The sequence below is a fragment of the Leucoraja erinacea genome, chromosome 3 (assembly GCF_028641065.1).
Source record: "Leucoraja erinacea ecotype New England chromosome 3, Leri_hhj_1, whole genome shotgun sequence".
Taxonomy (NCBI): Eukaryota; Metazoa; Chordata; class Chondrichthyes; order Rajiformes; family Rajidae; genus Leucoraja; species Leucoraja erinaceus.
Window position 1 is genome coordinate 25,108,608 of NC_073379.1, and position 13,696 is coordinate 25,122,303.

Genomic DNA, 13,696 nt, shown 5'->3' on the forward strand with positions numbered 1-13,696 from the left:
GCGGAAGCCGCAAATTATCCACTAGCTCCTTATGGAGCTTCCACGGCGGCCCAAACCCCGGCTACTTCGGGCCCACTATCGGAGCTGCCCGCTGGAAATACAATTGACTTATCTGCCAGAGCAGTTCGAACTGCTCCGACACGTGCGCCATGCGTTAGATGTATTGACGTGCATGCGGGCTGGCGGGCTCTTCACGTAGTCACTCATGTGACTTCGAAATAAAATGATTTGTTTTGCACACAACCCAGTAAAATCATACAGCAGACCTCACCTGGGCAGTACACATGAGTTGCTATGTTTCTGTCACCGATAAAGACACAACAGTTCACCCAACAATCCTCGGAGTCCTTAGAAGTTGACTATAAAATAGGCCAAAGTCAACAAGGATTTATCATGGGGAGGTCTTGATTGACAAATTTGCTGGAATTCTTTGAAGAAGTAAATAGCAGGAGAGTCAGTAGATGTTGTTTACTTAGATTGTCAGAAAGCCTTTGATAAGGTGTCATGCATTAGGCTGCTTAGGAAGATGGTATTAAATGGCATGGATAGCAGGTTGGCTGATGGCAGAAGACAACGAGTGGCAATAAAGGGGGCTTTTTCAGTTTGGCTGCCAGTGACTAGCGGAGTTCCACAGGGGCTTGTGTTGGAGCCGCTACTCTTCACGTTGTATATCAATGATTTAGACAAAGGGATTGAAGGCGTTGTGGCTAAGTTTGCGGATGTTACAAAAAACGTGGAGGGGCAGGTAGTGTAGAGGAAACAGGGACTGCAGAGGCACTTGTACAGGTTGGGAGAGTGGGTAGAGAAGTGACATATGGAATAAAGAGTAGTAAAGTGTGGAGTCATGCATTTTGGTAGTCGGAATAAAAGCATAGACTATTTTCTAAATGGGGAGATAATCCAGAAATAGGAGGTGCAACGGGACTTGGGAGTGCTGGTGCAGGATTCCCAAAAAGTTAATCTGCAAGTTGAATGAATGACTGATGAATTAATAGGTTTATTGGCCAAGTATTCACATACAAGGAATTTGCCTTGGTGCTTCACCCGCAAATGACAACATGACATACAGTTGTTTAAGAAAGAACTACAGATGATGGAAAAATCGAAGGTAGACAAAAATGCTGGAGAAATTCAGCAGGTGAGTTAGCATCTATGGAGCGAAGGAATAGGTGACGTTTCGGGTTGAGACCCTTCTTCAAACTGATGTGGAGGTGGGAGGGGCGCGAAGAAGAAATTAAGAGGTGGAGACAGTAGGCTGTGGGAGAGCTGGGAAGGGGAGGGGTAGGAGAGAGAAAACAAGAACTACCTGAAATTGGAAGTCAATGTTCCCTGCTGAAGTTCCAAATATTGGCAGAGTCGTCCTTGGTTCACACTACGGCTTCTTTCTCTGCCCCGGTCATGGCCCAGTCCCAAGCCACAGGCTTGGCCCCACTCCAGCTCCACCACCACCCTCCCCACCGGACATCGGGCATCGGGTGCCAGCAGCTGCTGCCACTACTCGTTCACAGCGAGCGCTGGAATGCCCCCTCCCTCCCGTCCTGCCTTGCGAATGCATTTTGACGGGGGGTTTTTTCGGAAATGGGTGAATTTTTGGGGCTATTTTTAAAATTTAAAGGATTAATAACTTCGGAAATATAGGAAGGCGACGGGAAGATGTTTATCGCCACGATGGGGAAAATGTGAGTAGGATGTGTGAAAATGGGAAGGCTGTAGCCTTGCGTTTGGAAGAAGATAGGAAAAGCAGTTTGACACATCGTGGGCACATCGTCAGCACAAACACAAACAATAGGAAGACTTTTAGTATTATAGAGATTAAGCAGTTTCACTGGTGCTGCTTGAACATAATCTATATTACTAAAAGTCTGTTCTTGACCGGTTTTGGCCATCTGTGCTGCGACATCCGAGAGAACGCCGCCACCTATGGCCGTCATTTTTGGCCACCTTGCTCAGAGCCCCCCTCCGCCGCATGTGTGCCGAGGATTTTTCCCGTCAATTAAAAATGACAGAGATATTAATGTTTTTACCAAATTCCCCATTCTCTCTGCTGCCCCGCTGGCGGCAGGGGGGAAGGGCTATAAAACCAGGAAGTGGTGTGCCACACAGTCTCTTCAAGATGAAGGAAGGCAGAGGGTCACGTTTCTCTGAGCTGTGAATAACACTGAACACATGTTAACTCAAATGCAAGTGCCCTTAGTGGTTCTAAAATGCTTGCAGAATGTGTCTATTGGTTCTAAAGCTTGCAAAAAAAATGTGTATATGGGTTCTAAAGCTTGCAAAAAAAAAATGTCTATTGGTTCTAAAGCTTTCAAAAAATGTCTATTGGTTCTAAAGCTTGCAAAAAATGTCTGTTGGTTCTAAAGCTTGCAAAAAAAAGTCTATTTGTTCTAAAGCTTGCAAAAAAAAGTCTATTGGTTCTAAAGCTTGCAAAAAATGTCTATTGGTTCTAAAGCTTGCAAAAATGTCTATTGGTTCTAAAGCTTGCAAAAAATGTCTATTGGTTCTAAAGCTTGCAAAAAAATGTCTATTTGTTCTAAAGCTTGCAAAAAAAAGTCTATTGGTTCTAAAGCTTGCAAAAACGTGTCTCTATTGGTTCTAAAGCTTGCAAAAAATGTCTATTGGTTCTAAAGCTTGCAAAAAATGTCTCTATTGGTTCTAAAGCTTGCAAAAAAATGTCTATTGGTTCTAAAGCTTGCAAAAAATGTGTATTGGTTCTAAAGCTTGCAAAAAAATCTCTATTGGTTCTAAAGCTTGCAAAAAATGTCTATTGGTTCTAAAGCTTGCAAAAAAGTGTTTCTATTGGTTCTAAAGCTTGCAAGAAAATCTCTATTGGTTCTAAAGCTTGCAAAAAATCTCTATTGGTTCTAAAGCTTGCAAAAAATGTCTATTGGTTCTAAAGCTTGCAAAAAGTGCATCTATTGGTTCTAAAGCTTGCAAAAAATGTCTATTGGTTCTAAATCTTGCAAAAAAAGTGTCTATTGATTCTAAAGCTTGCAAGAAAGCTTGCAAAAATGTCTATTGGTCTAAAGCTTGCAAAAAAAATGTCTATTGGTTCTAAAGCTTGCAAAAAAAATGTGTCTATTGGTTCTAAAGCTTGCAAAAAAATGCCTATTGGTTCTAAAGCTTGCAAAAAATGTCTATTGGTTCTAAAGCTTGCAAAAAAACCCATTCTAAAATGGTCCATACTAGCGCTCCAGAAATCCCCCTCTCCTCCCTCCTTTGGGAGCTTTGGCTTGAAGTTGAAAGGCACTACTTACTGCAAATGGTGGCTTGGGTGTGGTTTGAAGTTGAAAGACACCATATACTGCAAACAGTGGCTTGGATGCAATGGCTTGAAGTTAAAAGGCATTACTTACTGCAAATGGTGGCTTGGGAGCTTTGGCTTGAAGTTGAAAGGCACTATTACTGCAGATGGTGGCTTGGTTGCTTTGGCTTGAAGTTGAAAGGCACTACTTACTGCAAATGGTGGCTTGGGTATGGCTTGAAGTTGAAAGACACCACTTACTGCAAATGGTGGCATGAAGTTGCAAGGCACTACATATGCAAATGGTGGATTGGTTGCTTTGGCTTGAAGTTGAAAGGCACTGCAAATGGTGGCTTGGGAGCTTTGGCTTGAAGTTGAAAGGCACAATTACTGCAAATGGTGGCTTGGTTGCTTTGGCTTGAAGTTGAAAGGCACTACTTACTGCAAATGGTGGCTTGGTTGCTTTGACTTGAAGTTGAAAGGCACTACTTCCCGCAAATGATGGCTTGGGTGTGGCTTGAAGTTGAAAGACACTACTTACTGCAAATGGGGGGCGTGGAGGCATTGGCTTGAAGTTGAAAGGCACTACTTACTGCAAATTGTGGCGAAGTTGAAAGGCACTACTTACTGCAAATGGTGGCATGAAGTTGAAAGACACTACTTACTACAAATGGTGGCTTGGGTGTGGCTTGAAGTTGCAAGACACCACTTACTGCAAATGGTGGCTTGGGAGCTTTGAAGTTGAAAGGCACTAACTGCAAATGGAGGCTTGGGAGCTTTGGTTTGAAGTTGAAAGGCACTATTACTGCGAATGGGGGCGTGGGTGCATTGGCTTCAAGTTGAAAGGCACTACTTACTGCAAATAGTGGCTTGGGTGCTTTGGCTGGAGGTTGAAAGGCACTACTTACTGCAAATAGTGGATTGTGTGCTTTGCTTGAAGTTGAAAGGCGCTACTTACTGCAAATGATGGCTTGGGTGTGGTTTGGGTGTGGTTTGACGTTGAAAGACACCACTTACTGCAAATGGTGGCTTGGATGCAATGGCTTGAGGTTAAAAGGCATTACTTACTACAAATGGTGGCATGGGTGCATTGGCTTGAAGTTGAAAGGCACCACTTACTGCAAATGGTGGCATGAAGTTGAAATGCATTACTTACTGCAAATGGTGGCTTGGGTGCTTTGGCTTGAAGTTAAAAGGCACTACTGTAAATGCACTTACTTCCTGTTTGCACTGTATATTGATTTTAGATAAAACGCTACCACTTACGGCTGTGATTTTTGGCCATCTTACTTAGTCCCCCTCTGCTGAGAAGGTGCAGAGAATTCTTCCCATCAATGAAAAATAAAAGTGTTGTTAGTTTTTAAAAAAATGTTGAGAATCTTTTTCCTGTCAATCACTTCATGAAATCCACACCTATTCCGATGGGGGGGGGGGGGGGGGGGGGGGGGGGGGGGGGGGGGTAAAAACCCGGAAATGTGGGTGTGGCTCAGTCTCTGCAAGATGGAGGAGGGAGAGGTCACGACTCGCTGTCTTTAGTGGCTTTGCACCCTACTTCAAATGGTATGAAACTGCACTTGAATTTGATGGCCTTGCACCCTGCTAGAAGTGGTAAGAAACTGCACTTGAATTTGGTGGCCTTATACCCTGCTTGAAATAGAATTTCAAGGATTAGCCGTGAGTCAACTACCAGCCCACCAGCGACGAGTGAGTGAATTGCCAGCAAAACAGGCTGGATTGACTGAGACGCCAGCCCAAGAATCCATTTGGCGCACAATTTGCATACTAGCCCTCTGGAAACCAGTCCCTTCAGCCCACAACACCCATACTAGCGCTCCAGAAAGCCCCCCCCCCCCAACTGGCCACCAATATTAGAATTGGTGGAGAGGTGGAATATTGCGTTGGATGACCAGCCCTCCTGTGTGATGCTGGGACCCAACGGGTCCCACTTAGTCTAGTATTTTATATATATTATAATTAAAATTTAGCAATTCGTTCTGGAAATCCAAATACATTGCATCAATAGCCTTAACTGTTTCCCATAATAGCCTTAACTGTTGTTACATACTCAAAGTGCATTACTGAGGAATTGTTGTGAGGAGATCTACCCTCATCTCTGGTGCAGAAGATGTGTTTATTTGCCTTAGATTGATGTTTAAAAGGACCTGGCTATTAGGTGCCAATGGATCTCAGCTCTTGTTCATCTGTTGGACTCTCTGGTTCAATAAGGGTCCAGCACAGTTTGACTCAAAAACTAATTATGATGAAGAAACCTTATATAATGCTTTAAATCTTAAAATTAGGTATAAAGGCTTTCTGGTGAAACGTGACATTTATCATGTTACAAATAAAATATCTTTGATTGCTGCTTCCAAATTAAGGTTTCAACATCTATCCAAAACGGTGAGGCCTTTTGGTCCACTTTGATGTATCTATCAAGAAAACCCTCTCCCTGCTGGACTGTGACCTTTGAACTTTAGAGATACAGCTCAGAAACCGGCCCTTCGACCCACTGAGTCCACACCGACCAGTGATCACCTGGTACACTAACATTATCCTACACACAAGGAATAATTTTTTACAACTTACCAAAGCCAATTAATCTACAATCCTGTACCTCTTCGGCGTTGGGGAGGAAATCGGAGCACCCAGAACAAACTGACGCTGATGCAGGGAGAATGTACAAACTCCAAATCAGACAGCAGCCATAATCAGGATCGAACCTGGGTCCCTGGCACTGGTAAGGCAGCAAATCTACCGCTGAGCCACTGTACCGCATACATTGACCTTTGAGCCTTGGTTGAAAGGGCAATTCTGCAAATGACTGCACAAAGGTGGTATTTTGAAATGGGATCGGTTTAAGTCATGGAACTGTGCAAATATGCCACTGTACAAATAGGAACCGCACTAAGTTGCTTTGAAACTTTGGCAAAGGGATTAAGCAATTTATTTTAAGAAGGGCAATATGTGTGTTAAGATAACAAAGAAATTACATTAGGTGTATTAAGCATTCATCCAGAAATAACATAGCTCATTTTCACAGCTTATGTGTACGCACTGCACTTTTCAAAAGGTACTGTAAAATATATGTGTGACTAAATAGAATGAAATTTGTTCCTTTTGGAAGCTAGGAAGTTCAATAGCATGTTTCACAAATTCTTACACGCTACAAAGAACAGTTGGAATAATAATATTGAATCATAATTGAGTTGTGACTTCATTCTTTGGTTATTCTTGTTTGTACATCTGCTAATGATGGCCCCTCTTCTGTGATGCTTGCTCCGTGTTATTTCAAGAGTGTTGACTTTCCAGAGTATTTTTGTTATGACTGTGAGACCTGGACATCCACTAAAGCATTAGAAAAGAGGTATTTCAGAGGACTTCTGTGTAAGTCCAATGTTGTACACAGGACGATTGGATCTGTGAAATATCAAGTACGACACAAAGTTGGCACATGAAAACACCTATTCAAAATCAATCGAAGATGTAGTGATTTTTGCACATTAGCCTTGTGAACGCCGTTCTATGTGAGAAAGAGTAAAGGCTGATGGGATCACCAACATCAAAAGCTGGATGGATTTAGCTGAAGAAGAGTCCTCAGTCTAGGGCTCTATTCCTTGGAATGCAGGAGGATGAGGGGTGACCTAATAGAGCCGTACAAAATCACGAGGGGAATTGATCAGGTAAACACATTGAGTCACTTGCCCAGAAAATAGGGGAATCGGGAACCTGATATAGATTTAAGGTGTAGGGGGAATGATTTAATAGGGACCTAAGGGGTAACGTTTTCACAAGGGTGGAAGGTGTATGGAACGAGCTGCTTAGGAGATGGTTCAGGCAGGTACTATTTGCAATGTATAAGAAACACTTTGACAGGTGTAAACAACTGAGTCATGCAATCTGAAATCCAAGATCATCTTTAATCAGCATTTAAACTGAAGCGGTACAGCAGATTTTTAGTTGTCAGAACTTCATAACCGCTTCCAAGGCTGAGCAGTACAGGAAGTAGGTGTTAATATAAATCGTACAGTAGGGTGGGGTCAGTGATGCTATTCAACTATGATTGGTTGTCATGTATAAACCAATCTACAACAGGTACATGGATAGGACAGGTTTACAGGTATATGGGCTAAGCACAAGCAAGTGGGGCGAGTGCAGATGGGACATGTTGGCCTCTGTGGGCAAGTTGGGCCGAAGGGCCTGTATTACTCTATGACTCTCAGACCAGAAAGAATGGAGGGCAGTGCTTGCTACATCAGAAGCGTTCGGTCTCTCAACTTCAGTCGCTTCAAACACTGCACATAACCCCTCTCAAAGCAAAAAGCAGCTTGGAATCACACAGGCACAGATGAATTGGACAGTGTTCAGCCACCACATGAGTAAATATTGCAAGCCAGATTGCTCTATTTTTCCCAACCTGTTGATGCTTTGTCCTTCCTACCAGATGGACTAAATATCAAGAAAGAGGAGGCCAAATAATTCTTTGGGGATTCAGCAGAATATTTCAGTATTTCGGCATCATTCAAAAGGAATTCTTGGAATTAAGTCAAGAAAGACTTTTAATCTGACATGATTTCAGTCCAATTTACAAATGGCAATTTGTAATCTTCATCTGCTAACAATTTAGATCATTAATTGCAGTCGTTATTACTGTAGTCTCTGATATGTAAATACCACAATAGATTTATTCTGAAGTCTGATTTCCAACTGTAAAATATTGGGATTGACAACAGTTTTGACGATAATAAATGAAACAGGTGACATTTATTTGCTGAGGATATCCTGTAGGGGAGTGGATAATCAAAGGACACCTATTCTTTGAAGACTGTCCTCTGTTTACCTCTCCTGCCAAAATCACAACCATCTCAAAGACTTGGTGATTTCAAATGCAAAGCAACGCATCTTAAAAAAGTATCAACTCGATCGCGGCAACATTAAACGCCAAAGACTAAAGGTTATAGCTTTAAAGTCAGAGGTAGACAGTTCAAAGGAGATGGGTGGGGCAAGATTTTTATAGACAGAGTGAGGGGTGCATGGAACACACTGCCAGTGATGGTGGTGGAAGCAGATACAATAGTGATGTTTAAAAAACCTTTAGATAGGCACATGGGTATGCAGGAAATGAAGAGATAGGGATCATGCACAGGCAGATGCGTAAATGTGGCATAAGAATTGCCACAGAGAATGACCTATCCCTTATTCTTAAACTGTAGCCCCTGGTTCTGGATTCCCCTAAGATTAGAAACATGTTTCCTGTTAGCATGTCCAATCCCTTAATAATCAGTCTGAAGAAGGGTTTCGGCCCGAAATGTCGCCTATTTCCTTCGCTCCATAGATGCTGCTGCACCCGCTGAGTTTCTCCAGCATTTTTGTGTACCTTCAATCTTCCAGCATCTGCAGTTCCTTCTTGAACCCTTAATAATCATATATGTTTCAATAAGACCGCATCTCATCCTTCTAAATTCCAGAGGATACAAGCCCAACTGCTCCATTCTATCAACATATGACAGTCCCTCCATCCTGGGAATTAATCTTGTGAACCTGCGCTGCACTCGCTTAATAGCAAGAATGTCCTTCCTCAAATTTGGAGACCAAAACTACACACATTACTCCAGGCATGGTCTCACTTGGGCCCTGTAGAAGGACCTCTTTGCTCCGATAATCAACATCTCTTGTTATGAAAGCCAACATGCCATTAGCTTTCTTCACTGCCTGCTGTACCTGCATGCTTACTTTCAGTGATTGATGAACAAGGACCTCCAGATCTCGTACTTCCCCTTTTCCCAACTTGACACCATTCAGATGCCTTCCTGTTTTTGCCACCAAAGTGGATAACCTCACATTTATCCACATTAAACTACATCTGTCATGCATCTGCCTACTCACCCAACCTGTCCAATTCACCCTGCATCCTCATAGCATCCTCCTCACAGTTCACACTGCCACCCAGCTTTGTGAAGAAGGGTCTTGACCTGAAACATCACCCATTCCTTCTCTCCAGAGATGCTGCCTGACCCGCTGATTTACTCTAGCATTTTGTGTATGCACTGTTCTATATTCTATGTTCTATCCCTGCACAGTCAAAGTGCGACACCTGTTCCTTTTCCGCCACTAAAGATATGACAATCTGACCCTGACGTTGTTGCCTAAATATTCCTTCCCAGCTGTTAGCACTAAACACTAAAGCACCACGTCATTGCACTCTGCCTCTGAAATGCATTCCATTGACTTCAATGGAATTAATTTCAAAGGCAATATACTGAACCCTATTGCAGCAATATAATGCTAGAGACGAGGGCATGGAAGTCCAGTGTGCAACTTGTAGCTGATCTTGGGTGACAGAGTCTTAGTCATACAGTGTGCAAACAGGCCCTTCTGCCTAACTTGCCCACACCGACCAAAATGCCCCAGCTACATTTGTCCCACATGCCTGCGTTTGGCCCATCTATCTATCTATTATATAAAAGTCTGTGGCTGCCGCCTGCCGTTCGTCCGTCCGGCTGCCGGCTGCCTTTCTTCCTTTTGATTCACTGCTCCTTCCTATCAGCTTCCAACACACTTCAAAACAAAGTTGCAAGACAGGAACACTCTGAACTTTTCACCTCAATGGGATATCACAGCAAGTGCTTCAACAGGAGGGGGAGGGCAGGCAGGGAAAGTGAAATTGGAATTTGTTTTAAATCCACTGCTGAGGGAGGCAGGGGAGTGCTGGAATCTTACATTTGGGAACGGGTTCAGTTCCGTTGGAGGAGACGGGTGCATGGTGGAATATTGGGTTGGGGGATCACACCATTGGGGGAGCAGACCCAACGGGTCTGCACTTGGTCTAGTATTTCTTAAAACCTGCCTACCATGTACCTGTATAATTTGTGACAGTATCTGCCTCAACTACCTCCTCCAGTAGCTTGTTAAATACACCCCACCCTCTATGTGGAATCACAGAGGGGTAGGGGGGGGGGGGGGGGGGGGGGGGGGCAGTGAGAGAGGATGTTGCTGAACTCTCGTCAGAGAGAGGATTCTCGTCTGAAAAAATGGCTTGACCCGAAACTTCACCCAGTCCTTCTCCCCAGAGATGCTGCCTGTCCCACTGTTACTCCAGCATTTTGTGTCTATCTACGACTTAACCCGGCATCTGCAGTTCTGTCAATTCCTGTTCACTAGCACCATCGGGACAATTTACAATTTACCAAACCCATGCGGTCACAGGTAGAACATACAAACTCTGTGCCAGCCTATTGTTCCAGAGACAATTACTTCCTTTTTGGGGGGAAGGAGAAATGTTGGCAGAGACACTTGAAGAACTCCCTCGCTTTCTATGGTGGCCACAAGAAACTTCAGAACAGGCCACGGGCGTCTGGTGCTATAATTCAAGCTTGTCAATAAATGAGAGTTAACTAATCCAGTCAGGGCAACATGAAAAAGAATGTAATAATCTTTGTGGGTGAAGGCCCGACAAACCAGTTGAAGTCAGAGCCACCAAACATCTGAAGGCAATAGAGAAATATTAGCTTTGAAGATGTAATTGGAGTCCAAGTTCACTGTAGATTTTAATATAATACAAAAGAAAGAAGGTATTGCTGTGGATGCTTTATAGCATTTTTCTTCTGCCAAGAAATTGCAAAAGCAGCCAAGTATTAGTTTGGCAAGAAGTTTGAAAAGCTACTGATCAAGCACAAATTACACAGATAATTAATCTGAGTTTGGGATCTCATTTTGGATATATTAACGCTGGATGAAACCCAGATATGGCACACATACTCTCCATATTTGGAACATGAGCGAGATTTTGCTTTGGTGCCAAGTTCTCACTTCCCATCAATCATCAATCATTCACACTAATCTTCTCAGTCTTTCAGGACTGCTTGACTGTGTTATGGACCAGCACTCCATGGCCTTGGTATTATCCACTATTATTGTAAGTTGGAAGGGGCACTGAACACTGAACTTTGTTTCTCCCGTTATGTACTATGTTTACATATTCTGTTGTGCCGCAGCAAGTAAGAATTTCATTGTCCTTTCTGGGACATATGACAATAAAACACTCTTGACTCTTGACGTTTGACTCGGATCGCGATCTCTAACTCACTGCACGCATTGCTAATGCTTTACTCAAAGAATTGTCAATATGAAGCTTTGTAGAGACACAGGAAGTTTACTTTAGTTATCGTCACGTGCACCAAGGTATAGTGGAAAGCTTTTTGTTGCATGCTATCCAGTCAGTCTTCTTATCGAGTCCACATCACAAGCTTAGATATTGTTCAGCCAGAGCTGAACACACTTCTCTGCATCTTCATTGTAGGCAGCAAGATCGGCAGTTGTGCATTGGTTTTCAAGTTGCGGGCATTTCAGCAGGTGTTCCATTGTTTGTGGTTCAATACCTTCAAGGTGGTCTTCAAGGTTAGTTTATTGTCACATGTACCAATGAAGGCACAGTGAAATTCAGATTGCCATACAGTCATACCAATAAAGAGCAACAAGACACCCAAATAATTTTTTAACATGAACATCCACCACACTGACTCCCCCACATTCCTCACTGTGATGGAAGGCAAAAAAAGTACAATCTTCTTCCCTTTGTTGATCCACATTCCAGTCAGTGAAAAGACTATACATGATTACAATCAGGCCATCCACAGTGTACAGGCTTAGGCTTAGGAAGTTCGGCATGTCCCCAACAACTTTCAACAACTTCTGCAGATGCGGCCTTAGAAAGCATTTTATCAGGATGTAATGGTTTGGGAACAGCTCCATCCAAGACTGCAAGAAATTGCAGAGAATTGTAGATGCTGCCCAGACCATCACATCAACAAAACTCCCTTCCATTGATTCAGGTTACACTTCTCTCTGCCTCGGTAAAGCCACCAGCATAATCAAGGAAGTGTCTCACCCTGGTCACTCCCTCTTCTCCCCACTCCCATTGGGCAAGAGGTACAGAAGTGTGAAAACACATACCGCCAGATTCAGGGACAGTTTCTTCCCAGCAGTTATCAGGCAACTGAACCATCCTACAACAACTAGAGAGCAGTCCTGAGCCGCTATCTACCTCACTGTATATCCACAGACTATCTTTAATTGGACTTTACTGGCCTTTATCTTGCACTAAACGTTATTCCCTTTATCATGTATCTGTACATTGTGGATAGGTCAATTCTAATCATGTGTTGTCTTTCCATTGACTGGAAAGCTCTTCAAGCTTTCTTCCCCCACTTCAACCCCCTCCCCCCATAATCAGTCTGAAGGAAGATCCCAGCCTGAAACCTATCCATGTTCTCCAGAGATGCTGCCTGACCCACTGACTTACTCCAGCACTTTGTGTGTATCTTTGGTATAAACCAGCACCATCAGACCCTGCTTTTTGCTCTCCATGTGAGTGATAAATTCCCCTTTCCTTCTAAATTTCCCCCCTCATTCAACACTCTGCTATTAATCAAAATGGTTCAAAGTTTACCTTGTCATGTCCTCTTTTGAATCGCAATAAAATAATAATTCATTTACCACATCTGGGGTCTTTGGAAGTGGTTTTCTGGGCTCAGCCAAACCCCAGGGTAACTTAGGGGGTCATGATGGAAGGAAGAAGGAATGGGTATATGAACTGGAGGAAGGTATAGGCCAGGACAAAACATGGCCAGCAACATATGACCAAGGAAAGTTGGAGCCCAAACTGGCCCATTGTTGGCAGGTGAAGAGGAGCTAATGAAAGCAAAAGCAATGGGACAAGGATAGGCTCTTAGCCCTCTCAAGTCTGTTTCAACTAAATCTTCATTCACCATTTATAATTTTAGTTTAGTTTAGGTTATTATTGTCACGTGTACCGAGCTTTTTTGTTGCGTTAATATGTAATACAAAACAATCGGAGCAGTGGTAGACCACCAGGCTCATCAAGCTTGCACCACCATTCAATATGATCGTGCCTGATTTGCCCCATGTCTCAACTCCATGTGTGCCTATATACAATAGCTCACAATCCCATGATCTTCCAAAGATTTCCCTGTCTTCTCTTTAAACGTCCAACAATTTAGATTCCACATCCCTCTCACCTTAGATTCACCAGATTTTGTGACAAGAATGATTCCACACCTTTTAAATGACCACCCCTTTATCTTCTCATTATGTCTCCTCATTCAAGACTAGTGGAAACGGCTCAACATCTCCCCGTTGTACTCCCTTTTGAATCTCAATAAAATAACCATTCATTCATCACAACTCCAACAATTAAATGTTCAACTTCTTGAGCCGTTTACTTTGGTTATTAAAGTAATCAATGACTCTCAGATTTAAGATTTGCATTTGAGCAAGGTACAACTCCCATTTATGTCAGAGATTCTAACTATCTTCACCCTTTGTTTGCCATGGTTGTTCCTGCCTTATCTCCTGAAAGCTAGACACAAAATGCTGGAGTAACTCAGAGGTTCAGGCAGCATTTCTGGAGAAAAGCAATAGGTGACGTTTTGGGTTGAG